Source organism: Solanum lycopersicum, chromosome 9 (assembly GCF_036512215.1).
Source record: "Solanum lycopersicum chromosome 9, SLM_r2.1".
Taxonomy (NCBI): Eukaryota; Viridiplantae; Streptophyta; class Magnoliopsida; order Solanales; family Solanaceae; genus Solanum; species Solanum lycopersicum.
The window spans coordinates 42,282,477-42,310,311 of NC_090808.1; the positions used below are offsets into that span (position 1 = coordinate 42,282,477).

Below are 27,835 nucleotides of genomic sequence, written 5' to 3' on the forward strand. Positions count from 1 at the left end.
ACTCACCAGTATGGATGCAATAACATTGTGTTAGCTCATTAGTTTAACAGCCCATGAGAGACTTTAATGGATTTTATGGATGTGGTTACAACCTACTATTATTGATCACATGATAATGAGATATCCGTGAAAATTCCTTTAGAATTTACGATGCCTAAAGCTTGTAGTTCATAATCTCCGAAGTATATTCAATGAAATTGCAAAGATTATTTTATAATTTGAAGCTATAAGGACGCATGTGGTATAACTGTCTTAATATGTATTTACTTAAGGAAAGTTATACAAATGGTTAAATTTGCCGGTATGTTTTTTATAAAGAAAACAAGATTGAAATTTGTTGTACTTCCTATTTATGTTGATGACATAAATCTTATTGGAACTCTAATTGAACTTCAAATGAAAATTCATTATTTAAAGAAAAAATTTCAGATGAAATATCTTGGAAGGAAAAAATTATGTTTTGCTTCGCAAATTGATCATTTGACAAATAATATGTTTTGTTGATCAATTTGCGCACACATATACGTTGTTGAAAAGATTTGGTATGGATGAACACATTCATCAACTAAGTACCCTGACGGTTCTTCGTTCACTTGATGTGAATAAGGATCCATTCCGACTTCAAGAAAATAATGAGGAAACCTTTGATTCTGAAGTACCATATCATAGTGTTATTCGCACTATACTAATGTATCTTGTGAATAAAACAAAGCCTGATATAGCCTAATCTGTTAATTTATTAGCAAGGTATAGTTCTTATTCTACTAGGAGACATCGAAATAGGGTTAAACCTATATTGTGATATCTTTAAAGGACAATTAATATAGACTTATTTTATTCTAACAATTGCTATCCCAATCTTGTTAACTATGCTAATGTGGGATATTTATTTGATCCACACAAAGCTCGATCCCAAATAAACTATGTATTTATGTGTTCGGGTATAGCCATATCTTTGACATCTACAAAGCAGTCTATCATAGCCACTATCTTAATCACACTGAGATAATAGTTATTTATGAAACAAGTTAAGAATATTTGTTGTTAAGTTCCATGACATATCTCATTAGAGAAATCGTGGTTTAGACTGTAATAAAGTACCCACTACTTTATATGAAGATATTGCAGCATGCATAACACAATATTCATAAAAGGAGGTAAAACAAATCAAATTTCACCGATGATTTTCTAGAAACATTAACTTCAAAATAAAGGTGATATAAATGTTCAACAGATTTGTTTATGTGATAATATGGCTCCACTATTAAACAAGTCTCTACAAAGTACAACTTTCAATAAGATGTTCCAGAAGCTTGGAATGTGAAGATACAGGCCTCTGGAATGATGTTCTCATTAGGGGATGTAAATAGGAGTTGTAATCTTTTTCCTTACAATATTTTGTCCCATTGGGGTTTCCTTGTAAGGTTTTAAACAACCTAAATGCGTTTTCGTAGACATGTATACTATATTCCTTCACAACAAATTTTCTTTTTAAAAAGATTTTTGGTAGGATTTTTTCACGATCCGATTTCTCGATTCGTGATGGCACCTACTATAACTCACAAGTAGGTATGACACCTGTAACCCGGAACAGCAAGTAATGGGTCTAAGGGATGAAACCAAACAAGATTAGGAAAATTTATAAGATAAACATATAAACAAGTGGTAGCAAACAAAAATATATACACAATTAAAAATCCCTCCCACAACTTGAAAGTCACAAGTAAAGAGCTATGAAAAAAACAAAGTACAAGACCCAAAAGTTGAGTAGCAACACTAGACTATCTCAAAAGGTAAAAGACAAGTCTATATATATACATATGGAGACTCAAATAGTACTGAACGCCATGTGCTCATCCCCGTCTGTAGATCTGACTGCTCCAAACTCGATCAACGTCGGCTACTGGTGCTCGAACCAGCATCACAAAAATAGATGCAGTGCGTAGCATGAGTACCAAACAACAGGTACCTAGTAGGTATCATAGGCCGACTAAACATGAAAAGCATAAGGAATGTGAAAAGAAGAAAAAGTCTAAGTAACAACGGAATGCACACGACTGTAGAAAGAACTAGCCAAAGTAATATATAAACTAACTACACCTAAATTGACCGCCATAAGCCCATAAGTTACACACTGCACAAGATTAACTAAAAACCTTAATTAACCCCCATAAGCCCGACATGTACACATAATAACTATAACTAAAGAGAACTGCATATGAGAACATAAAACTGGACAACATCGAACCACAACGTCAAACCTAATAAGTGGAATGTGATGGTATGGGGGCCGAACCTTGAACTGGATGCTCACCAGAATTTATCCACATAGTCAATCACAAGTATAAGTATCTAAGGTCGGACCTCTAAGCAGATGCTCTACATAAGTATGTGGATGATCGAGGTCGGACCTTGAACTAGATTTTCTACATAAGTATACGGATGATCGAAGTCGTACCTTGAACCGGATTCTCTATATAAGTATGCAGATGATCAATGTGGTACCTTGAATCGAATGCTCCTAAAAAATTATCAATGAAGTAAAGGTCAGACCGTGAATCCGGATACCCAACAAAGTTGTCAATATAGCTACTGAAAGAATCTCTATCTATCCATAAACATAAGAGCCCTGGAACTCCATCCACAATTAGCCAATCAATGTAAGACCTTAGAACCGAATCAAAAACTGACTTCGAATTGTGGAGGAGAAATCAATGTTACAAACATAACTCGTGAAGTCATACCATAGAAGAAATAAGGATAATTATCGCTGGATAAATCTCAATTCTAACTAAGTCCGAAACTATCAGACTCAAGTCTGCTACACCACTCTACAAGGATTTAAGCCAACCGAGTGACGTCGGGGCAAAACTAAGTCCTACTGATTCCGAATCATGTATTTCTAAGGAAAGCCCTAGTCAAACCTAAACTAAGGACCAACATACTTAAAATAAATACTAATCAAGCTTACAAGTACTCCACATAGCAAGTAGGGTCAATTAATAACACAAAATATGCACACAGTTACCTGATAATTTCAAGAAATAGGTCAAAAACATGATTTTTACACCTATGCATGATTCAATAACTACCCAACCCAAATCCCAACAAATCAACATGCATTCACATGTACGAGTTCAATCTAGAAAAAAGAAATCGTAGCCTATTTGTAGCCAGATCACTCGTTCTCTTTAAATCACTTTTCAAGAGATTTTCATTTCCAAATGGCCTCAAAACAATGACACACTATCAAAAATAGAGTCACAACGTTATTGAGGCATTTAGACACTAAAATCAAAAGAAAAGGACACATACCAATTTCGGAGTAAATACAAAAAAAGTGAGACTGCCCCAAAAAATTTCAGAATTAAGCCCAAATATAGGTCCTAAACAGCTATCCAAACTTGTATTCCACATTAGAACATAATTCAGGGCTCGAAATAGTCCCAACATGAACATGCAACAAAAACCAATGTTATGATAAAAACAACAACAATGGCAACAACTATTTACAAGAATTTAACATAAACAAAGGTCCAACTCCTGAAACCAATCACACCACGAAGATCATCACAAAAAAACCCACAATCTAGGCTATTGAAGCACCAGATTCAGACCTCAAATGGACAAGCAAACATCTTCTAAAATTTCCCAACAGTTGAGCTTGAAAATGAGCTATGACAGCAGCTAAAACACATTTTTTACTTTCAACAAAACTTAAAAATCAAAATTCTTGATTCAACGGTGTAGTCGAAATTTCCATCAGAGGTCATCTCGATAAAAAGTTAGTCCCACTTCCAATGCAATTTAAAACCAAAATCCACCTAGGGGCTCGGAGAGAGTCTGGAGGCCTCGGGACTCAAACAAAAGGTCATTCTAGACAAAATTCAAAATTTGGAGCTTATCATGCTAGTAGAATTTTCATTCGAGCGCGTTTTCCAAGAATATTGACAAAAGTAATCCTTAGGCCAAATTTCAAAGGCTAAAATGCCTAAAGATCCAGACTCGCACCGAAGACCTTGAAACTAGTGACGACCATGCTACTAGCCTAATTTTTTCATTTTGGAGCTATTGGAACTCTAAGAATTTCATTTTGAGGTCATTTACCTGATGAGCTGACTAAAAGTCACTTTTTAAGCCTTAAGGCCTCTAAAACACAAAAAGTTGTACAAAATTCAAGCAAGCAACTAAGCGACCGAATTGTAAGTGTCAGCAAGTCTTAAATGACTTAGGATGCTATAGATATGTTCTAACCGATATAAAGAAGGAATTAAGGAAAAAATGACCTAAAGGTTCATTACAAATCTACTACCAAAATAACTTTTATTCGCGAAGGAAAGGATAAGGGTGTACCTAAGGGCTCAAATAAGAGGCGAAGTGGTCTTGCATCTTTTCTGTCTCCCAAGTAGCCTCATCGGCTTCACAATGCCTAAAACAAACCTCAACAACAAGAATGTCTCTCGACCGCATATGTCTATCATCTTTGGCTAGGATGATAACTACTCCAATATCAAGTTAAAATGATCATCCAACTTAACTATGTCATACTGGATCACATGGGACTCATCAGGAATGTACTGACGCAACATCGACACACGGAAAACCGGTCTGATGGCTGAAAATACTGGACGTAGGGCCAACTCATAAGCGACCTCCCCAATTTTCCTAAGCATCTAAAAAGGCCAATGTACCTGGTTCTAAGCTTTCCCGACCTCCCAAACCTCATCACGCCCTTCATGGGCGACATACGGAGAAATACCTGATCACCAACAGAGAATCTCAAAGGTTGACTCCTTCGATCCGCACAACTCTGGTGCCTTATATGAGTTGTCCTAATTCTATCTTGAATCACTCTCGCCTAGTCCAAATCCTCCTCAATCAAATTTATGCCTCGCGGCCTAGGCTCTGTAGACTTAAACTAGCCCACCATACATTGGCAACGCCTACTACATCAAACGCAGTTGTCACAACTCAAGAGTATACCCTATCAAGAAACGGTATTCTCAATTCACTTTAATGACTCCTCTCAATTGCCACCTACACCTTTAGAGATAAGACAAAATATATAGAATTAGTACATTAGAATGCACTAAGTATGGTGTAATGCAATAAAATCATGCTAAAAGGACATTTTAATCTGTAGTATTCAAGAATACTCATACCTCCTTAACGAAAGTCAATGAACTCCACCACCTTGGATTCACTCTTCTCCCTTGGTAAGAACCTATCAAGAAAAACTTTCTCGAACACCTCCCATGTCATCGGTCCACACCTTAAAGGCCTATTATCTTTCCTTTTGACGTAACAAGCTTGGGCAACATCTTTGAGTTGGTAAGTGGCTAACTCGGCCTTCTCACTCACAGTCAACCCCATATCATAGAGGATCTTGTAAATTTCTTCAATGAATTCTTGGGGGTCTTCCTCAACCTTGGACCCATAGAAAGTAGGGGGATTAATCGTAGTGAAATTCTTCAAATTGGAGGCCGTGACAGCAACTTTTTAGTTTGCTCAGGGCACAACTTCCCGATTAGCTTTGGTCGTCATAGATTGAGCTTGAGCTGTGGAAGCTTGTTCTTTAGTAGTAATGGATTGGGACATTTGAAAAGGAGAAGGCTATATGGCACCATCCATCAAAAAGAGAACCGACTGGAGCTTGGTCATTATTAAAATCTTCTTCAAGAGAAGGAACTTGATCACCGTGAGGAGGAACTCCCACATTCACAATCTCTTCTTCAGGACTTCATGACTCATCCATTCGAGTATTCACTGCCTATTATCAAAATAAGAGGATTAGATACAAAAGCACATAGAGCTTAACTCTAGAGGCACGATATTTGGACTTCCAATAAAGTGAGAGTTTCCTAAGCATCACATATATTCCTATTCATAAGTGTAACTCGCTTCACAATTATGATTACGAACCTACATAGATGTGGTTGAGAGAGACATCGACTCAAAGATAATTAACCTCATGATCTAATACCAAGTTTTTCACATACGGGTAACACCCCTTATACGTAAGCGGCGGCGTCATCCTCTTTACGGACTAAAACTAGCCTCTTAGATTACATCATTACATTCATAGGTCAAAATTAGCATAAATTTAAAACTTTTTCTACTTCTACAATGAGTTTTACATAGACGACCACATACACATAATATAGTTATATCGAGTTTACATAGACCCTTCGTATAGGAAGATTATTTGGTCTTCTAATTTCATTTCATATATATATATATACACACACACACACACACACACACAGAGTTTCAAATAGTCGTCTCATCTCATAACCATCTAATAAGAATGTAATAATTTGGGGCTAGCCCATACATCAATATAACAAGACCCCATATAGGTCATACGATGTCTAGTATCCAAATGAAAAGGAAAGAATATAAGAGTCTTAATACTAAAACAACTTCATAAGCTTGATAGTGGCATTGCCCACGGAAAGTGGGGACCTACCTAACATGGATAATTTAAAATTACCAGTATTCTTCAAAGTCGTCTCCGAAATCCTTTCAATGACCGGAACCTAAAATTTTTGGGAGAAATGAAGAAATGGGGTTAGTATACCACTTGTACTAAGTATGAGAACGTATGCACACATATCATAAAATCATGCTAACAAAAGGACATTTGATAAAGTTATGCAATTTTCTTTGAAAAGCTTTATAAACATTCAATATGACCATACCAATAAATAAGACATATTCATTAAGTCATAGGCATGTAACATCACAAGACCAACAACATCAAGTCTTGTCAAGTCAACATTCATATCATATAATTGAACACATAATCAAAGTAACTCTATCATCAAGTTATACTTGCAACAAGCATGAATAAGAGTACATTTCAACATAACCAAAGCAAGATCAATACTCATGACCCTCTTTAAGTGCACTTGTGTAATTACTAAGCAAAGCCACATAACCTTCCTTAATCAAGTAAACCTAGCAACACCATAACCAATGTCCAACATTCAAATAATAGAACAAGAAGAGTACATAATATCATACTTATGTTCATAAGAGTAATCAACATCATGAAGTGTCATTAAAAGGTATGGTCATCATATACATATCACCATCATTTATAAGCATATATATACACAAGAATATCCTCCTAAGGTTTTCCTCAAGGATAACTAGTGCAAGGCATAGGTAGAGTCCCATACCCCTACCTATGTTAAGTCAACCTCTCAAGTCACCCATGTTGGTTTGTACTCTATTACATTATTTTATTTTAGGGAACACTTGACGTAGAAAACATAGATCACAAGAACTATGTGTGGAATCCGGTGTTGTAAAATCTTACACCAATGGAAGGTGGTCGACCGGCCAAAGTAAAACAAAATGTAAACGTAGATTTCTAGGTGGATCCACTAGCTAGTATTCCTATAGAGGCAACATAGTTCAAGAACTAAGATATAGGTACAACATCTCTACATGTATTTGAGCATCCTCTCATACTAATCCATAAAATGAGTATCCCTAATAGGGGATTCAACACCATATGTGGAGCTATAGGGTGAATCTTTCTCTATAGAAATTCAACTACTCCCATTGTCAAGTTCACTCGGTGCTAAGATAAGTCCCTTTTTGGGATGTCTTTAATACCTTTATTAATAATCATAACTTAATGTAGGTTAGAGGGTCTAACCCTTGTATAAAAATCATCATCATCATACCTCAATAAGAATTGCATGAGTATAATCCTTTCATTACAATTCATACATGTGAGATTAGCACATTTTAATAGTCACATCATATTAAGGCACATTGGTAATCATCACTATCCGTATATAATTTACATCTTAGGCAACAACATACAACCCATAGTCAAGATATTTTAATTTAACATCATACCAACCTTATCAATCATAAAACAAGGCATACTTCAATACAACGTCATTACATAACAAAAACTAACCATAACTGAAGTAAAGAATTGGGATCACAAGACTTACAAAGTCTACTTCATAATTCATCATCAAGGTCTTACCATCAACCGTTATACAACGTCATTACATAACAACAAGTAACCATAACTGAAGTAAAGAATTGGGATCACAAGACTTACAAAGTCTACTTCATAATTCATCATCAAGGTCTTACCATCAACCTTTAACTAAACCCAACAAGGGCATAACATATAAACAAACAACTTGATAATATAGTCAATTGTGTCGCTAAATCACAATTCATTACTAGTTCATAGCTTAAGATAAGAGGCTTAGGTAAAATCCATAATACACTTCATAACCTAGATCGATTTCTCAAGAACTAGAATGATAGGACTCTAATTAATTTTAACATATTCTTATTTGATACAATAACATCATCTAAAGTAATTCAACCAATAACCAATCCAATTTAACAAACATTACAAATAACCTAAGGGTTATGAGGAATTTGTCAGCTTCTACAAACTAGACCGATCCATAAAGATATAACATAATTGAGTTAAAATACATGTTAATCTATCACTAATATACAAAATAAATCATAAAACAATTAATTCATAACATCAATTTCGTATTGCACGAAACGCACTTGAAAACTCAACTTTTGAAATCAACTTGATGGAACCTTTGAGAAAAGAGGTCTCAAAGGTGAAAGGAATCTCATACCTTACTAATTGATGACTATTGATGGAGAAACATGAACCTTTGAAGCCCTTGAACCCACCTCTAGCTTGGTTTTCAATGTGGTTTCTTTGGGAGAGAAATAAGAGAGAAGGAAGAGAGTTTTGGGTTTCGGGAATTATGATAGCTTAGGCTAGTCTAATTAGGTTAGAGGCTTTATATAGGTAGTTAAATACCGTAATTATACCTTCCCTAACGCTTAATTAACCTCCTAAATAATCCAACTAATTAAATGAATTAAGTTAAAATGTCCAGCAAAACCAGTGGTCTCATAGACGAGACCACGTCGACGCCCCATTTGTCAGTCGATGGGCAAAGCACCAACCATCTTGTTGGTCTATCGTTAAGTTTAGACTATGCAAATCTTAACCTTAGAAAAGTTTTCTAAGTGTCTATCGACGGAGGTAGGACTGGCATTCGAGAATTATTGTAGTCCCCAAGCAAACTGTTGGCCTGGATTAACTTATCGCGGAATATTTAAGCATTATATAAGGATTCAAATTATCTTTAGAAACAACTGTGCCGAAGAAACATAGAATGTTTGAGGATAAACATACAAATTACCCTAAGTGGAAACTCATTTATTTCATCAAAATATCTGAAATAGAGCATCGAAGAACTCATATCTAAATGCCTATAAAGACTAAGTAATAAGAGGGATATCGGTACAAGAACCCCGATCATCCTAGCAACTCACTAACATAAAATAAATAAAATGTATATTGTTCTAAACAAAAGAGTCTCGTCAACTGACTGAAAGTGCTCAATGAAGCGTAGGAGGCTGTATTCATTTACTTGTATCTGCATCATAAAACGGTCCAAGCCAAATGGCATAACTACATTGAATGTACGAGTATGCCATGGGAAAACAAAACATTACATATGGTTGAAACGAATCTCAAAAGAATACTTACGTTAGATTCAATCAACTCATGGATACTCAACTCACATGCAAAATAAAACAAAAATAAAGGTTCACTTTATAAAAAGCATTTAAAATAGTAGTCACCACTCAACAAATTAAAGAAATACAATAACAATTTGTGAATTAAGTTTACATATAAAGTAATATTATAATGTGAGAGTTTCTCTAACCGACAAACATCCCTATAAGCTAATATGATGATACAACATCTCGGCCATGCTACCAAAACTTTCATATGCCTTAATGTGATACAAAACTTCTCAACAAAGTTGATCCACTAGTTTATGCTAAAAACACTAAGGAATCATCTAAAAAGTATGGCCCATTATAACCCACAATGGCTACATGGTTTATTGAGATTGGATTTGTTAAGATTTTGTCCCCATATATTTGCTCAATACTACCCTCAAAATATACTCAACTGATATGTTTTAAAAACAAAACATACTCTATATGTGGTTTGAGGTAAATAGTCAAAAACTAGCTCAAGTCTCTCATGGAGATCAATGTTACCTATCTTGTTTAAATGTGAAATCATTTACTCTTTTGAAATAAATAGTCTCAGTATAATCGTTTTAAAGAAATGAACTTCACTCTTCACTCTTTTCTATACTCACAACTGAAGTCTTAAAATAAAGTTAAAACATTTTCAAAAGGCTTTTTGAAAAGTCTACTAACATCTCATGACTTGACACTTAAATTCCATTTAACTAAATTATGGATTAAAGGCTCATGATTTAGTGCTTATGGATGATTTTGATTATGTTTAAATGTATCTTAGAGTGCAGAATTTAACTAGAAACTTTAGGTGTATTGCTAGGAAACCCAAACAAAATGCAATGGGAAAGGGTAGAAGGCATGCATCCCTGGCGCTCTGAGTAACGCGGGACTACAGAGGGTATACTTCATACACGGGCTTTGTAAGAACTGGATGGTGCGACACCGCAGAGGCCAAACATAAAAATCCAAGTTGAGCTACTATGTATTGCGGCTTCCTAGACCCCTCCTAAAATAATCTTTGTATTTTCTTCCTCGTATCTCAAGTCTAACCTTTGAATTCAATTGGTTCTTTTCCCATATACTTATATTCAACTATGTTACAAAAACAAATATAAATATATTAGACACAACCCCTAAGATTATGAAATGAACTCAAGAAGCATCTCACCTATTTCAAAAAGAAGAAGCTAGAATTATATAAAACAATTTCATAAAGAACTCATAATTAGTTCATTCAAGAGCACAATTACGCCGAGATGGTGAAATCAACACTATCTATTCTCACATACCTCATAGGATTGAATACTTGGCGATATGCACAACCAAAATTGCAAGAATTTCATGAATTATGAGCTTTTCTTATTCTTTCTCATTTTTCTCCTTTTTCTATGCCCTAGACTATTTTGGAAAAAGAGTAAAATCATCTAATTTTTATTAGACCCAAATTAAACATCTAAAAATGAAATTAAATAACTGGGTATTGGAAAGACTAAATTACCCTTCCAAAATAAGATTTTGACTTTCCTTATTTAGACAACCAAATTTCAAATGGTCATATCTCACTCAAACTAACTCAGAGTTGAGCTAAATGAGTAGTATTGGAAAAATAACTCAATGATCATTCCTATGATATCTTGTAGAAAGTGTAAGTCATCCTGATATAGGAGTTATGCTCATTTGAAGTTGAACCAAAACATAAACTTAACACAACTTATCTAAATTTCCAGATTTTTCATTATTTCTGAAAACGTCTATTTCTAATTATAGCTCTTTCTAGTTCTTTTGAAAAAAAAAGGTATTACATTTCCATTACTATTAAATTTATGAAAACATTCATTCATTATATTATCTTCATAATCCTCATCAAAAAATTCATTGCCAAATCATGGTTGGCTAAGTGGAACACCTAGATGTAACATGGAGTATAGAACCCCAAAGGAAAACATAGTGGAACACCTAGATGTAACATGGAGTATAGAACCCCAAAGGACAACATGCAAACCTCTTACATCTCATAATTTTAAAGACAAAAAATATATGAGTAAAAAATAATACAACGACAAAAAACATTATAAAATGAAAAACCAGAAGTATAAACTCATGTCTAAACATACCCATCGAATACAATAGAATGAAATTGGTCCTAGACCATTGTTCATATCCAAAAAGAGCAATACACGAAGAAACAAAAACAATGATTACCATCCTCGAAGCATGAGGACTGCCGAAAGGTCGAGAATTAGTCAAGTCACCAACTAGACAGAAAACTGAGCACCCTCAATATTAGATCCTAAATTTGGAAAAATCTAGGCAAGAGTATGTGTTTGAAAAAAACAATGTATAATGTGTGATAGACATTCATAAAATATTTATATCATACTAAAAAGGGACATTTAATTTCATGAAATGCAATTCACATAACCAAAAGATCATATGAATGAGTTATAAAACATAAATCATAAATCATGGTCAATGCAAGATAACTTCTTCATTATAATCTTTGAAATCCTATGGTATACTTCTTGAAGTAACATAAGTTCATTATTACAGGGGGAATTATCCTCCACCGACATTGGGACCATGTGACCTATAACATGGAATTTGCTATATACCTTAAAAAGAGGTGTCCTACTTATAAAAGATACAACCACGAACTTCTAGCTTAAATGGATCAACTATCTAATCAAACAATGGGGAATACAGAAATGGGATAAAAAGATTTGTACTATAAACCAAACCTCTACAAACGGGGGGAGATTCCGTCTACCTTGGAAACCCGACCTCTCCTAACGGGATAACATTCATCTCACAATAAATATCCAATTGGTGTGAAACATAAATTTCTAAAGAATAGTTATTTCTTACTTGACCTCATTACTCATGAAAAGGTGCCCTTGAAAAACGAAGTGAAGCTCGTTGTCTTGATTCAATTAGGTGACAAAGCCTTTTAACCTAAGTATCCTTTCTATGTGAGAAAACCTTTCAAATCATGCTAGTATGTATTTTAGTGAGAATATACTTCCAAAACACAACATCATAGTAGGTACTTTACTCTCCAAGCACCCTTGAGAAATTTGCATAGATTTCATAAATAATGCATAAGTGCATAATTTACCTCTTTAAGTAAACGTCCCCTTTCAATCATTAAGTCTAAGAAAACATGGGTTAGATATGGATTTCCTCATAAATACATTTAAAGCTTGCAATACATGTGTAAATTCATAAAACTCATCAATGAAGATCAAAATCCCACATCATATGATTCATAACTTGAAAACATGGAAGATTACATGGGTTCATGAAAAAATCATAAAAAAAGTTATCAAGTATCAGCAATTAATGAAAAATAGATCATAAATAAATTATTTAAATCAATAGTAAAGAGAACTAATGATAAATTTTGAAAAACCTAACTCAATTAGGTTATTCGTCCTTTTGAAATTGAGAGATTCTAGTACTCTGTGTATGCAAGGAATCCATGTATGAAGACTATCATACCTAATACTATCCTTCAATGGAGGAATTTTAACCTTAGAATGAAACCCTAGGTTAATCCTCCACATTCTTCTACTTCTTCAAGTTGCTAGAGAGAGAATATTCTTAGAGTAATTTGTTTTCTTTTCTATGGCCTGTTCTCTAGGTCTGTGGTTCACAAATGCATCCCCTCCCAAATATCAACTAAGAAAAATTGGTGGAGACTCGACCCACGGACAGACCTACAGTCCTTAAGCTAGACCACGATCTGTGGTCTCTATCAAAATATCAAGACCCCTTTACCCAAACTCATAAAGGAAATACCATCGTCCAACCCGGAACCTTCCTTCGATCTACGGTTCATAGGTCTGACCGTAAGTGGGGAACAACAGTCACTCAGAGGAAGTTACTGATTGGGTCAACTTCAAATAGAAATAACGTTTAGCACTGAAGTAATTAGGTGTTCCATGACCTATGATATAAAGATAATTAAATCCTCTTTCCAACTCAACTGACTTTGCTAAAAACCAACCTTCGAGTAGAAGGTTATGCTTGTTATATTTAAGGCCTTTCGAACATGTTAGACTTACAGACCCAACCTACGGACCATAGATTGAACTACGACCCATAAGTCTAATCTTTCTGCCACTCTGATAGAAACTAATTTACGGGCCTTTTGGACTTTTCCTATTTTGTTGGACCCCTAAATACGTTGTTGAGACCCTAAATCATGAGGCTTTAGTCAATTTAAGCCTACAAACATAACAAGAACTTACCTAATTCAAAATAATTAATCAAAACATAGAAAATTAGAAACAAGAGAGGATAAAAAGGTCAAGAAGCCTAGTTCAAGTACGCAATAGCTTTCAATCAATTTTAACCCGGAAATCGAAAGATTTCTTGGTGGAAGTTGTTACCAGGTATGTGCGATTTCACAAGTGGGTTCCTTTCGCCTAATAGTTCCGTAGAATTCAATCAATTTCTTTATTCCTTTATTATAAAGACCTAGGGTTTCTAAAACTAAAAAAGATCATCATGAATTAGTTAGTTATATGTTCTAAATCATATTATCTGATTACTAATCAATTTATTGCATGAATTTCAACACCCTAGCAATGTATTTCTTTAGTTCTTCAATTACACATGATACGTAAGATATGTAAGTCATTCAATTATACATGCCTCAGTTATTAATCAATCATTATCAGAATAATTGTTGCATTCTCAGGTTGCATGTTCAGTTTGAGTAATCCAGTATTACAAAACTTCATTCATAATGTGCAAATTACATAATTCATTAGCAGTAGCATAATATCGAGTTGAACTGGGGTTCAGCATACCCAAATAGTCCAGAATTACTATCCACGTAAGTATTAAGTCCTTTTTGTGGGCATTAGTTTAGTGATTACGCTAGCATGCCTTTATACCTCTGATAGGGTATATTGGGTCCTCTCGATGAGGCATATATATCATACTCCATATTTAGATCATGTGATTTTATTATCGGCTATTAGTAGCTCTCACAGTTCAATGAGATTCTATTTCATTGACCTTTTTATCGGTATATCCAGTGTTAAATTTTATAATGTTATAAATTGGTCAATGCATTGAGTATCTTTATCATGTTCAGATAATTACATTACTTTATTGACTTGTTAAGTTATATGTTATTTCATATTTACTCTATCCATCATGCTTAGTACCTTTTAATTACTGACTCATATGTGCACTACATCATCTTATGACGTTGGTTTAGTTTCTCAGCTTCCATATAACATTTATTCACAAATAGGACTGGAGTACCCTAAAGCAAGACACTTGATCGAATAAAGACTTTCTCAAAGAGATCTATCAACTTCTCTTTTTAATATTTCAACTCTGTAGGTGCCATTCTATATGGCAGAATAGAGATAGGATGAATATCAGGAAAAACATCTTTACCAAAATCTATTTCTCTCTTAGGAGGGATTATTGGAAACTCAATAAGAAAGACTTCTGGAAATTCACTTACTACTTGAACTGACTGAATAGGAGGTCTATCAACACTATATTCATTAACTCGGACTAAGTGATATACACACCCCTTGGAAACAAACTTTCTCTGCTTATGGTACAAAATGAATTGACCCTTACGCACTGCTGCACTACTAATCCTCACAAAAGACTAGCTCATTAGCAAGCTGGAACATAACTAATTGAGTTTTACGATCGACTGAGGCATAACATGCATTAATCCAATCCATACCTAGAATTCCATTAAAATCTACCATATCTAACTTAACTAAGTCAACCGTGGTACTTTTGTGGTTGATTGAAATGGTACAATCACGATAGACTCTGTCGGCTAGAATAAATTGACTAACTTGTGTCAAAACACTTAATGGGTCAAGAAGTTTCTCAGGAAGAACATCAAAATTCATCACAATGTGGGGAGTCAAAATCAATAGACCCACTCTTGGATATAGTAAAGCATATATATACATTTAAATTAAAGACCTTTATCATACCAGTAACAACATCTGGTGAATCCTCTTTCTCATGGCGACTAGTAATAAAATATATACGGATTGCTCCTCTGTCATACCCTGAAGTAGCTCCTCTAGCCGTTTTTCTTGGTGGAGCAATTGAGGAGGATTGGAATTTATTTCCCCTATTGTCATTACCCTGCCTTCTCTTAGGGTATTCTTTCATAAAGTAATTGTTCTGACCACACTTGAAGAAACCGGTGAACTACAAATCCATTAGATTAATTATAACCACTAGATTAAATAACCATTAACCTACATTTAATCTACCAACAATCAATACCCAACAATAATATTAAAAAATATTCACTAAATCACACCTAAGAATTGGTGTTTTTAGCCATGCATCATGGAATAGAAAATATACCTTCAATGATGATAAGATCAAATGGTATGAAGATTTAAGTCTTAATTTGAGCAAACAAAGAAGCATAAATGGAACATTCTTTGAAATTGAAAAAGATGAAACCCTTGCTTTTAAATGTCTTCCAAAAACGATTATACAACTTGAGATTTAAAATATAGAAAAACTAATATTCAAGACTAAAAATCAATATAATTCTCAATTCTGTTTGGAACTCCCTAAAACTGATAATAAAACTAGTATTTATAGTTTTCAAATTTAATGTTGCAGCGGATCACTCGGTGACTTAAGATGTAATCGCCGACCAACTTGGTGATTTTCCCTTCGTCTTGTTTATTGCTTTCCATTTTTGCCACAACATCTTCCTGTCATGGATCATCGGGAGGTATGGTACTATTTCACAAAACTGATCGGCGACGCACTGACTGTTGCTTTCACCATTTATTTGATATCTTTTTTTAGCACTCTGCACTAAAGAACAAAGAGCGAAGTAAGTTCTTTCGGAGACTCGCAAAGTGGACTCGAAGATGCTATGGCATTCTTTTATTGACTCTTTTCATCCTTTTTACTTTTTTTTGCGACATAGCGTCCATGCTTTCCTCAAATCATCAAATACTTGAAAGTTAAGAGTTTTTATCATAATTGGCTTAAAAGAAGAAAACGAGGACACTAATTCTATTTAAATATGCCCCTAAATGAGTCCAATTTGTAGAGTCATCATACCTCTTAGTCGTGACATACTTGGTATCAGAGCATAAAGTTTTGAGATGATAAATAGGTTGATGTCTCATGTACCACGTGTATTAGAATATTGTCAATATGTGTGAAGTGATCCACACTTATTAGTCTTTAGTCATGCATTAGAATGTTAATTATATGCAGTCCTTTTTGTGATTATAGGTCATGAATACTAGAAGGGCGAATGAAAAAGGGTACAATAAGAGAATATGAATGAGGAGGTTCCCCCTTAAGGTCCTCAAGACCCTGAAGTTCCTAATGTTGAAGAATTTATGTCTTATTGGGAGATAAGGGAGGCACTCCGATCTTTGACTCAACTCATGATGGTACAAACATAAGCCGTCACCATTAAAGATAAAGCTTTGCAGCCTGAGTTAATCAAGATGTGTGGCCAAATCCTAATGTGAGTACCATAAAATCAAGGTAGATAGACTTTACGAAAATGAACCCTCCTATGTTCTTCGTGTTCAAGGTGAATGAAGACTCACAAGAGTGTGTAGAAGACATTTACAAAATAGTGTATGTTATGGGGTTTACCACCGTTAAGAAATCATACTAGTTGGATATCAATTGAAAGATGTATCCCAAATATGGTACACTCAACGAAGGGTAATAAACCTATATTAATGTGTCTCATTAGTTGGGAAATATTCAAGAAAGCCTTCGTTGATAGGTTTTTCCCCAGTGAAAAGGGAGAATCCAATGTTAAGGATTTAATCAACATTTGCGAATGAGGTAGCAGTGTCCGAAAAAGAATCTTTGAATTTCACTAAGTTATCCAAATATCCTCATCTTTTGTTGCTAATCCAAAGGGATGATATGATCTGGTTTGTGACCGGTGTATCCGATGCCATTGAAGAAGAGTGTCATGCACAATGCTCTATGGCAACATGGACATCTCACGGTTGATGGTTTATGCTCAACAAGTGAGGGAGAGTTGGCTAAGGAACAAGACTATGGAGGTGAAGAGGACAAGGACTGATGAACTAAATTTTATTAAGGGTAAGTCTGAGGGTCAATGGGGACTAAGGTTTAAGAAGAGGTTTACTAACCAAAGACCCTCCAATGATCCTAGTCCCAATAAATAAAGGGTGTGTAACAATAAGTCTCAAGAATACAATAGGAGTTGATCTCCCGTGAAGATATTGACATGTGCCAAGTGTGGCATGAAGAATGAAAATAAAATGTCTTGCTATTACAGGTGTGTGCCATGGATGTGGAAAAGCTTGATATCAATAAACAGATTGTCCTGCCGCCAAGGATAGAGAGGGTACTGAAGATCTTCCTAGTGGCTCAAGTTGTGGTACTTCAAGAAGAATTACTTATATGCTCTCCGATCTAGAATTGAGAAAGAGGGTTTTAAGAGGATTTAACCAGTTTATTGCAAGTATTTTCAACTGATGTTTATGCATTATTAGATCCCAGTGCCACTCCCTTTTGTTACTCTTCTAGTGGCCTTGAAATTTGATTTACTTCTTGAAACCCTAAAAGAACCTTTATTCGTTTTTTCACTGGTTGACTAAATTGTCCATTTTCCATGCATTTGTGATTTTATGCATAGGAGCCATACTTAGTAAATGTGGTTTGTAATAACCCATATTTATTCCCTTATTCCCCAACATTGTAGGTTTCAGCCATTGAAGAGCTTGTAGGCCATTTTGCAAACAAGACTTGGACCCTTTCCCCAAGTTGCCGGTGAGTCCTCAAGTCCGAGTATGGTTGAGTTCTTATAATATAGCTATAATGTTACCTATGTGTAAAGACACTTATTCTTCTATTGTGATTTTTTCTAAGGGTTTCCCCAAGTGTTTGAGGGAGAAAAGAATGATGGAATAAATGATTAAAATCTGATTATTTTGAGCCTGTTATTTTTCAAGCGGTTTGTTTATTGTTTTTTGAGGGAAAAGGACAAAAGCGACCCTTTTTATTAATTTCTCGTCAGCTAATTTATAACAGAAGGGTATCAGTTTATGAAAAGTATCATCATTTTTCACTCTAAAATTGAATTAATTTAATAATCATTGCATTGAAAATTGATTCAAATACCTTGGCTTCATAGACAGTTAGATATTGTTAGTTCATTTTTTTTCATTTTCATTCGTTTATGTTACGACTTGAGTTGTGACTTTTTCTAGTTTAATACTTACTCATGAAATATTCTATGTTATTTTTTTTATAAATTTTACTTTTAAAGTGATTTTATAATGATTAAGTCTTCATTTAAGAGTTAAGCAAAAACAAGGGTTCAGTTGGGAACAATAATGGTTCTCGTGTGTTAGCCGCACCGAGGGTTTAGGATAGGAGTGTGACATTTATAGTTCACCACGGTGGTCTGTAATTAGATGTACAAGTCATAGGTAGGTCTCTTAGGTGATTCCTAGACTTACCCAATTTATAGGAACCACAAATCGTACATAGGGTCCCATTGTTGGAGGCCCAAAGTAATTAATTGTGAACCCACACTGGTTGACCAAAAGAGTCGGTGGTTGGATCAACAGACCATAGGTCAAATTGTGGGTCTGGGGAATGGGGTCGTGGGGGGGGGGGTAGGTCGACAGTTACTTTTAAATGCAAGATTTTTGCATGGAAGTATGATTCTTCACCTATTGAGTTCTTTCTTCCACGGGTTTTTTAAAATCCCCAATTCTATAAAGTTAGATTTTCTGATCAAATTATGTTTTTCCTTCAATTATTGCGGGTTCCTTCCAATATTGACCTAGTTTATTTTTTATATGCTTTCCTATTCATGATTTGAATAAATTTCACATTTTAATGTTGAATTACCATGAAATCATTCTTGACTATGATGATCAAATGTGGGTTTTGAACTATGAAAGATGAATTCAAGAAGATATGCAGGCTCTTAGGGGAATTGATGAAAATGATTTATGTTTCTTTGAGAGTAAAACTTCAATTATTGTTGCAAATTTTATGAAAAGCTGCAACTTTTATGAAATGTTGAGACTTTTATGAAAGGTTGTAATCTTTCCTAAAGATTGTGACTATTCTAAAGGTTTGTGACCTTTCTAGTAACGCCTAATGAGAATCTTTTCACGCTACCCATTGTTTTCTATTAATTGATGAATTTCCTCTCATTTGAGTTTATAGAATTTATGGGCTTCTTCTACTACGAATACATTTAGTACTCTAAGTGTACTTTACTTCGGTTGATATATCGGGGACTAAGTTTCTCGTTCTTACCATACCTTATAACACCTATCATTGATGAATCTTTCAGATACACCCAATCATTCACCTCAAAGTCGAATGGCCTTCTCCGAACATTTGTGCTGGACCTTTGGTGATTCTATGCCATTTTCAATGTCTCTTTACTCACTTTCAGATTCTCCATAGCTTGGTGAACTAGATCTGGTCCTATCAACCCTATTTCACAAAGTTCAAACCATCCAATTGGAGATATGCATCTTCACCCATAAAGAGCTTCATATGTAGCCATTTGGATGCTCGAATAGTAGCTGCGGTTGTAAGCAAAGTCAATGAGAGGTATGTTATCATCCCAATTCCCTTTAAAGTCTATCACACAAGCTATCAATATATATTCTTAGGTCTGGATAGTATGCTCTGTTTGTCCACCTGTTTGAGGATGAAATGCAATGATTTTGTTCACCTTTGAACCAAACCATTCTTGAAAAAATTCAAGAGCTGTGCAATAAATAGTGCACCTCTATATGAAATAATGGAGACTGGAACTACATGAAGTCTTACCACTTCTTGAAGGTACAAGTTAGCATTATCTGTTGTAGAATAGGTAGCCTTTACTGGCAAGAAATGGGGTGACTTTGTCATTCTATCGACAATCACCCAAATAGAATCATGTTGCCCGCGAGATCTTATAAAACATGGAATAAAGTCCATGTAAATCATCTTCGACTTCCATTATGGAAGTTCTACAGATTAAGACACACCTCCTGTCCTTTGGTACTCTACTTTCACTTGCTGACAATATGAAGATTTTGCAACAAACTAAACAATATCATTCTTCATGCCTTCCCACTAATATACATCTTTGAAGTCGCAGTACATCCTACGGAACCCGGATGTATGGAATATCTGGACCTATGACCCTCCTCCAAAATCCTCTCTTGGAGTCCATCAATACTAGGAATACATAATCTACCTTAGTACTTCAACACACTATCTCCCCTTTGTTCAAAAGCCAATATTCTTTCATTATGAACATTTGCCTTCATTTCAGGCAAAATCGGGTTCTGGTCTTCATTTTCTTTCACCTTAGATACAAGTGATGATTTAGATTCATTAGTAACCATTATCCCTCCTTCTATGGAATACATAAGTCCATCTCCCAAATGTGTAAGTATGTGTATGTCTTTATCCAACTCCTTATTTTCTTCTTTGACATGGGCGGTAGCCCTCATGGATAATCTGCTTATGGCATCAACAAGTATGTTAGCCTTACACGGGTGGTGAATAATACTCATACTATAATTTTTGAGCAATTATAACTACCTTCTCTATTTGAGATTTATCTTTTTTTGAGTGAATAGTTATTAGAGGCTCTTGTGATCAGTGAATATTCTAATGTGAATGTCATATAAGTAGTGACACCATGTCTTAAACAAAAAAACTACAACAGCCGATTCTAAGTCATAAGTTGGACAATTCTTCTCATAAGTCTTCAACTTTTTGGAGGCATAAGCTATAACAATTCCATTCTGCTAAACATGTAGCCCAACCCAACTCTGGATGCATCATAAAAACAAAACCTTGAGTACACTCTGGTACGATCAAAACCAGATGGGGTAGTCAATCTCTTTTTAAACTCCTGAAAAATTTTCTCACAAGCTTCAGACCGTTGAAACATGATTGTCTTCTAAGTTAACTTGGTCGAATGAGACGAGATACATAAAAACCCTTAATCAAATCTTCTATAATACATTGCCAAACCCAAGAAACTCTTTATATAAGTTGGAGATGTAAGTCTTGGCTAACTCTGAACTGTTTCTATCTTCTGAGTTTCAACTCAAATTCCTTCACAAGAAAAATGTGGCCTTAGAATGCCACAAACATAATCCAAAAGTCACACTTGGAGAACTTCACATATAATTTCTTCTCTTTCAAGTTGTGCACAACAATTATGAGATCACTTGCATGATCGTCTTCATTCCTTGAATACATCCGTATGTTATCGATAGAGACGATGACAAACAAATCTAAATAATGTTTAAAGACTCTATTCTTCAGATCCATGAATGTTGCATAAGCATTTGTCAACCCAAAGTACATAACCTAAAACTAATGATGCTCACACCTAGTTCTAAAAGTTGTCTTTAGAATATCACTATCACTAACTTTCAACTGATGGTATCCTGATCTCAGATCAATTTTCGAGAAGCAAGAAACATGTGCGAAACTGGTCAAAAAGATCATCTATTTTTAGTAGAGGACACTTATTGTGTATGATCACCCTATCTAACTGATAGTAAGCTATACACATCCTAAGAGAACCATCTTTATTTCTAACATATAATACTAGAGCGCCCCAAGGTGAGACACTTGGTCGAATAAAATATTTATCTAACAAATCTCTTAGTTGTTCTTTTAGCTCTTTTAACCCTGCTGGTGCCATTCTCTATGGAGGAATAGAGATAGGAAGAGTATATGGGATGATGTCTATGCCGAATTCTATTTATCTTTCTAGAGGGACTTTGGGTAGATCATCAGGAAAGATTTCTGGAAATTCACTAACTATAGTGACTTACTTAAGGGAAGGTATCTCAACACTTGAGTCATTAACTCGGACTAAGTGCTAGATACACCCTTTTAGACCCTTAGGAACTGCTGAGGTACTATTCCACTCTATGAATGGCTTATTCAAAATCTGAACATTGAAAACTCGAGTCCTACAATCTATTAACGCATAACAGGCATTAAGCCAGTGGATTCCCAAAATGACATCAAATCTAACATGTCTTGTTTTACTAGATAAGACATGGTGTTCTTGTGATTGATGGATGTCGGACAATCATGATAGACTCTTTCCGCTAGAATAGACTCTCCAACAGGTGTAGAAACTCATAGGGTTCACAATGTTTTTCCGGAAGAATCTCAAATTGTTTTAACATAAGGAGTTACAAAAGATAAACTTGCTCCTGGGTCTAACAAAGCATAAACATCTAAAGTAAAGATTTTGATCATTCCCGTGACAACATCGGGAGAGTTCTCTAGCTATTGCGTCTTGTGATTTCATAGAGACGATTTTCCCCTTTATCAATACTAGAAGTGGCTTCTCTAGGTATATCCCTGTCTTGTGGAGCAACTAATGATCCTTGATTATACTTACCGGCATGGTTTCTACCACAACTACCACAAGTAGGATCCTAACTACCACCTTGTACCACACTACCTTGGGATTGGGCTGGTCTAGACTTGTAGTTTTGTGAATTCTAAACTTTATACTCACCTCTGCTTTTTGTCATAGGTGCACTAGTAGATGATGGTGCATGCCCTTTTAATAAGGAAATTATGGTCGACTTGAAGAACCATTTTATTGTCCAGACTCATTCCCAGTCTTGGACTTCTTGTTTTTATACTCTTCTATGTCCCTAAAATTTTTCTCTTCAACTTGTTGCACATAGACCATTAGCATTGAAAATATGTATGTCGCTAATCAAAATTGCAGTCCTACCTTCTTTTCTTTAAGAACGACCTACACCAGCGACAAACAAACTCATTTTGCTCATCATAATCCTTAACCATATTTAAAGCATAGCGAGACAATTGGGTGAAATTCAACCCATACTCATGTACACTCAGGGAGTCCTGTTTCAGGGTAAGGAACTCTCGCACCTTTTCTTCCTTCATTTCTCAGGGAAAAAAACACCTAAGAAGACTTCTTCAAAGAAAGCCCAATTTGGATGTGGTGCATCCTGAACTCTACCTTCCTTCCATTGAGGAAACCAGGTTCTAGCCATACTCTTTAGTTGATATGCATTTAACTCATCTCTCTGAGCACCAACCACATGCATCACATCAAACACCTTCTTCAACTCTTCTACACTATTTTTTCGGATCCTGAGTAGTGTTCAAACCAGTAGAGCTTGGGGAAATCATCCTTAAAAAATCCAAAATCTTGATGTTTCAGCCTCTTCTTATTGATTTCCTCTTTGTTTCCCAACTTGGTTGGTCACAACTTAACTCCACATCTGGATATCTTCACGTAGCTCAGCATTTGTGACTTTTCCTTACTGTTGCACATCAGGTGCATTGGGTAACTCTTGTTCCTCAATAATTCTTCTAGCGGGAGGACCTCTCGTTGTTCTTCTTGTAGGCATTCTAAATCACTGAAATACGTGCAAGGATGAGTTAGAGAGATTCTTATAGGGATAAAATATAATGCACTAAAACAATATGACAAAACTAAGACATTCTTAAATGTTGTAGCCTCGTAATCTTATAAGTAGTGTGCTTGAAATCGATGACTAACACTCTACTGAAACAACATCATATATCCCTAGGAATTTTGAAACCAAACTTTGATACCAATTTTTTCATGCCTGGAGCCTATACCCTTAGGAAGACTGGCACTCGGTCCATCATTAGCCTTGAATGAAACCCTTGGCAAGGCTTATCTTAATATAACAGTGAAGAACATTTTAAAGGGAAAATACTCTAAATGTAATAATCTATCCAAAATTTCACTTGTGTCTCAAAGTTAGAGCATCTGAAATGTAATATAAAAGAGAAATAGAACTGAACAATCTAAATTACTATATGTTTACAAAGCCTCTAAACTGACTGAGATGAATGTTGGGAAAACCCCCACAACATTCTGTTAAACTAACTAGAAAGCAATAAAAAGATCCTCTGGAATGGAAGAAGGTTCACCACTGACTCTAGAGCTCAATATGGATCAACAACGCATTGCGTGCTGATCCTGGTTACCTACATCTGCATCATAAGACGATGTAGGAAAAGTGACATCAGTACACTGAATGTATAAGTATGCAAATTGGAATTCTAAACACAATTATAAGTCTTGAAAGGAGTAAGAATGAACTTACCTTGGCTCTGCTCACTCAAGAACTCATAACGCAATATAAAGCATGACATATGCAATATGAGGAAAACTTAAAAAATAGTGTAACCACGTAGTTCATTGAAGATAAACAATATTAAACTCAACTTTACCTTTGGGGATTCTCTAACCGACAACCATCACAATTACTATAAGTGATGGTACAACGTATTACCTCATGTTACAAGAGGATTGTATATACCTTGCCGTCAGTATATAATTTGAACCACTAAGTGGATCCACTAGTCTATGCTAAAAAGGATTAAGAAATCATTTAAAAAGTATGATGATTTATCTGACCTTGTTGTCTACATGGTTTTTGAGACTTGAGATAATATTAACTCGCGTCACAATAACGGTGCTCAATAGCACTCCCAAAATACTTAACTCATATGATTTTAAAACAACTTCTTCTGTAGTTTTAGATAATTTTCTCAAACATAGCTTCAAAAGTTTTCTTGAAAATGATAGTTACCTTCTTGATTTACTAAAACTAGTCATAGGTTCCATAGAATTCTAGCTTCCTCTCTTTCTCAAAAGTTTGAAAACATTTTGTTTAAACTCTTAGTTACTAGTTATTTCCTTTATTTCTATTGAGAAGTGAACTCAACTTGTTAATCTTTGTGTTACTTGAAACTTAAATCTTCAGGAATACTTAGTTCCCTTGTATCTTTTGAGAATTTAACTCAACTCTTTACTCTTTTCTCAACTTATTTCTTGTTCCTTTAAACAAAGTAAATATGTTTGTTAATACTCTTGAATGCTTTAGGGACTTACTTTGACTTGCTTCTTAACTTTTAGACTTAAATCTTAACTTCTCTTAAATTGGATTATGGATTCAAGGATCATAATATCATGTTTATGAATGATTTCATGATGTTTAGATGTACTTTAGAAGGTTGGAATCAACTAGGAATGATAGGTACATCACTCAGGAACTAGTATGAAAAGATGTGGGAGGAATGGGGACTCCAGATTACCTTTTTGCTCTAAGAGGCTTGTGGCGCCAGAGCTTGACGAAGAGACTATCTTCAGGTGCTATTGCTGGCGTGGCGTGCTAGAGCCTGACAGACAGTCTTTCACAAGGGGCTCTTGTATGCGCGGCACCCCAGTGCCTGTTAGACGGGTTCTACGATTTTTTTTCAATAATTTTTAACTCTACATCTCCCAAACATCCATAAATCTTCCCCCAAACACTTAGAATCATTAATATACTCAATACCCAATAGATTAGACACGTAAAATAGCCCGGAAGCATAAATCATAAAATGAAAGGTATGCTACAATTCAACCAACAAGGGTTCAACCATTGTTCATCAAGAACTTCCATGTTCATAAATCAATCTCCACTAAACTATCAGAATTGAATTAAATTTGGTGTGACTGTAAGAACTCAACACCAAAATATCTCACATGCCTAAAAAGTATCATCCTCGACGAAACTATCTTAACGATCTAGGAGAAATCTTGGTCTTTTCTCCTTTCTCCTTCTTTTCTTCTCTTTTATCCCAAGCCCTAAGCATATTCAATATTATAAAAACTTACTTAAGTCTTATTTTTCATTTAATAAACCTTTTAACCAAATTAGGAAATAGTAGGGTTAAAAGACTATTTTACCGTTGCTAAAATCCGAATTGGATTCTCCTCAATCAACATACATAACATCCGATGCGCATATCTCCCTCATACGATATCAAAATTTTGCAATCTCGACGGAGTTGGAAAAATCTCTTCAAGCGCTTCCCAACCCGTTTAAGACCTCACTCTAATTTATTGTGATCTGGGATTTATGGCCATTTGAAAATGACCAAAAACATCACTCTTACACTTAGGTAATTTTCTAGATTTCCCATTTATTTAAAAAAATGATTATTCTTGATATATTATCTTAATATTAGTTATTTCAAGTTAAGATATGTTTCATTAATCATAAAATTAGCATTTTAAACTTATTTATGAAGTATATATAGAAAACCTTTTAAAATTCACTAAGACTGTGACTGTGGGAGCTACTATTAATCAATATAAACTTGTGTGAGTAGACATGCAATCCGATGTATATGCCCCATAGAGAGAACCCAATACACCTTGTCATGGATATAAAGAAATAGCTAGTGTGATCACTAATTCTGATTCCTAATAAAGGGGACTTAAAATCCTACAGAGACACATAGTTCAAAAACTATGAGGGTACACTTAACCCTAGTCAACTCCTAGCTACGTCTACTCCCAACAGAATATGTCTATGATAGAAATATAATCGAAATACTGAATACCTCAAACTACTGACATGCAAATTAAAAATACAATATTTATATACTAATAACATGAAATTCAAAATCTAAAGCATGATTATCTGATTACCTGACCTAGCAAGTATAATTTATGTACTAATAGTATTATACCAACTAGAATTGTGAGTTTCATACAAATAATTAAGCAATGTTTCTTGGAAAAATGATTTTTAGAATACAGATCATACAACCACTGAAATCACAATAATTTCCTTTGTTCTGCAAACCCTAGGTCTAAAAAAGCTATGTAGAATAAAGGATTTGACTTAATTCTGGGGATCTGGTGGATGAAAGGAACCAATTATTGAATCTCATATGCCTATTCACGAAATCTACAGATAAACCTTTTAATTTTGGGACTGAACTTTGAAGAACATTGTTTCTTCTTCTGGGGAGGTTTCGACGACTATTTATCTTCTCTTTTCTCAAAGATGGGATGATTTTTGGAGTATGATGGTTCTTGTATGTTTGACTAACTTGTTAGGCTTAAACCAATTAAAACGACGTAGTTTAGTCATCAAACAGCGTAGATTAAGTGCCTAACGTATAGGGTAGTAACCTAAATGACCATAAATTAAATCTAATTAGTACCCCTATACAGGACTTAAGGGTCGACAGTTGCCGTACTAGCCATCAATAGAAGTCGTCAGTCAAGCTGTGCATGATAGGCTTTCACAGAAATAAGTATAAATTCTTACTCCAGGATAGATTTTTAGCAAACTCTGTGGCGTTGGAAAGAGGAATCGATTATCTTTCATTTTATGGTTTATGAGACACCTAATTAATTTTTACTATAAAATATGAA

At 34.9% G+C, this 27,835-nt stretch overlaps 1 long non-coding RNA gene across 1 annotated transcript in view; it reads right to left on the reverse strand.

Moving 5' to 3' along the window:
- Positions 1–24,312: 24,312 nt before the first annotated feature.
- Positions 24,313–27,835, reverse strand: part of LOC109121033 (uncharacterized) — a 66,119-nt gene continuing 62,596 nt past the window's right edge. The window contains exon 2 of the long non-coding RNA XR_002028437.3: positions 24,313–24,609. This is a non-coding gene — a long non-coding RNA (uncharacterized lncRNA). The remainder of the gene's footprint in view (positions 24,610–27,835) is intronic.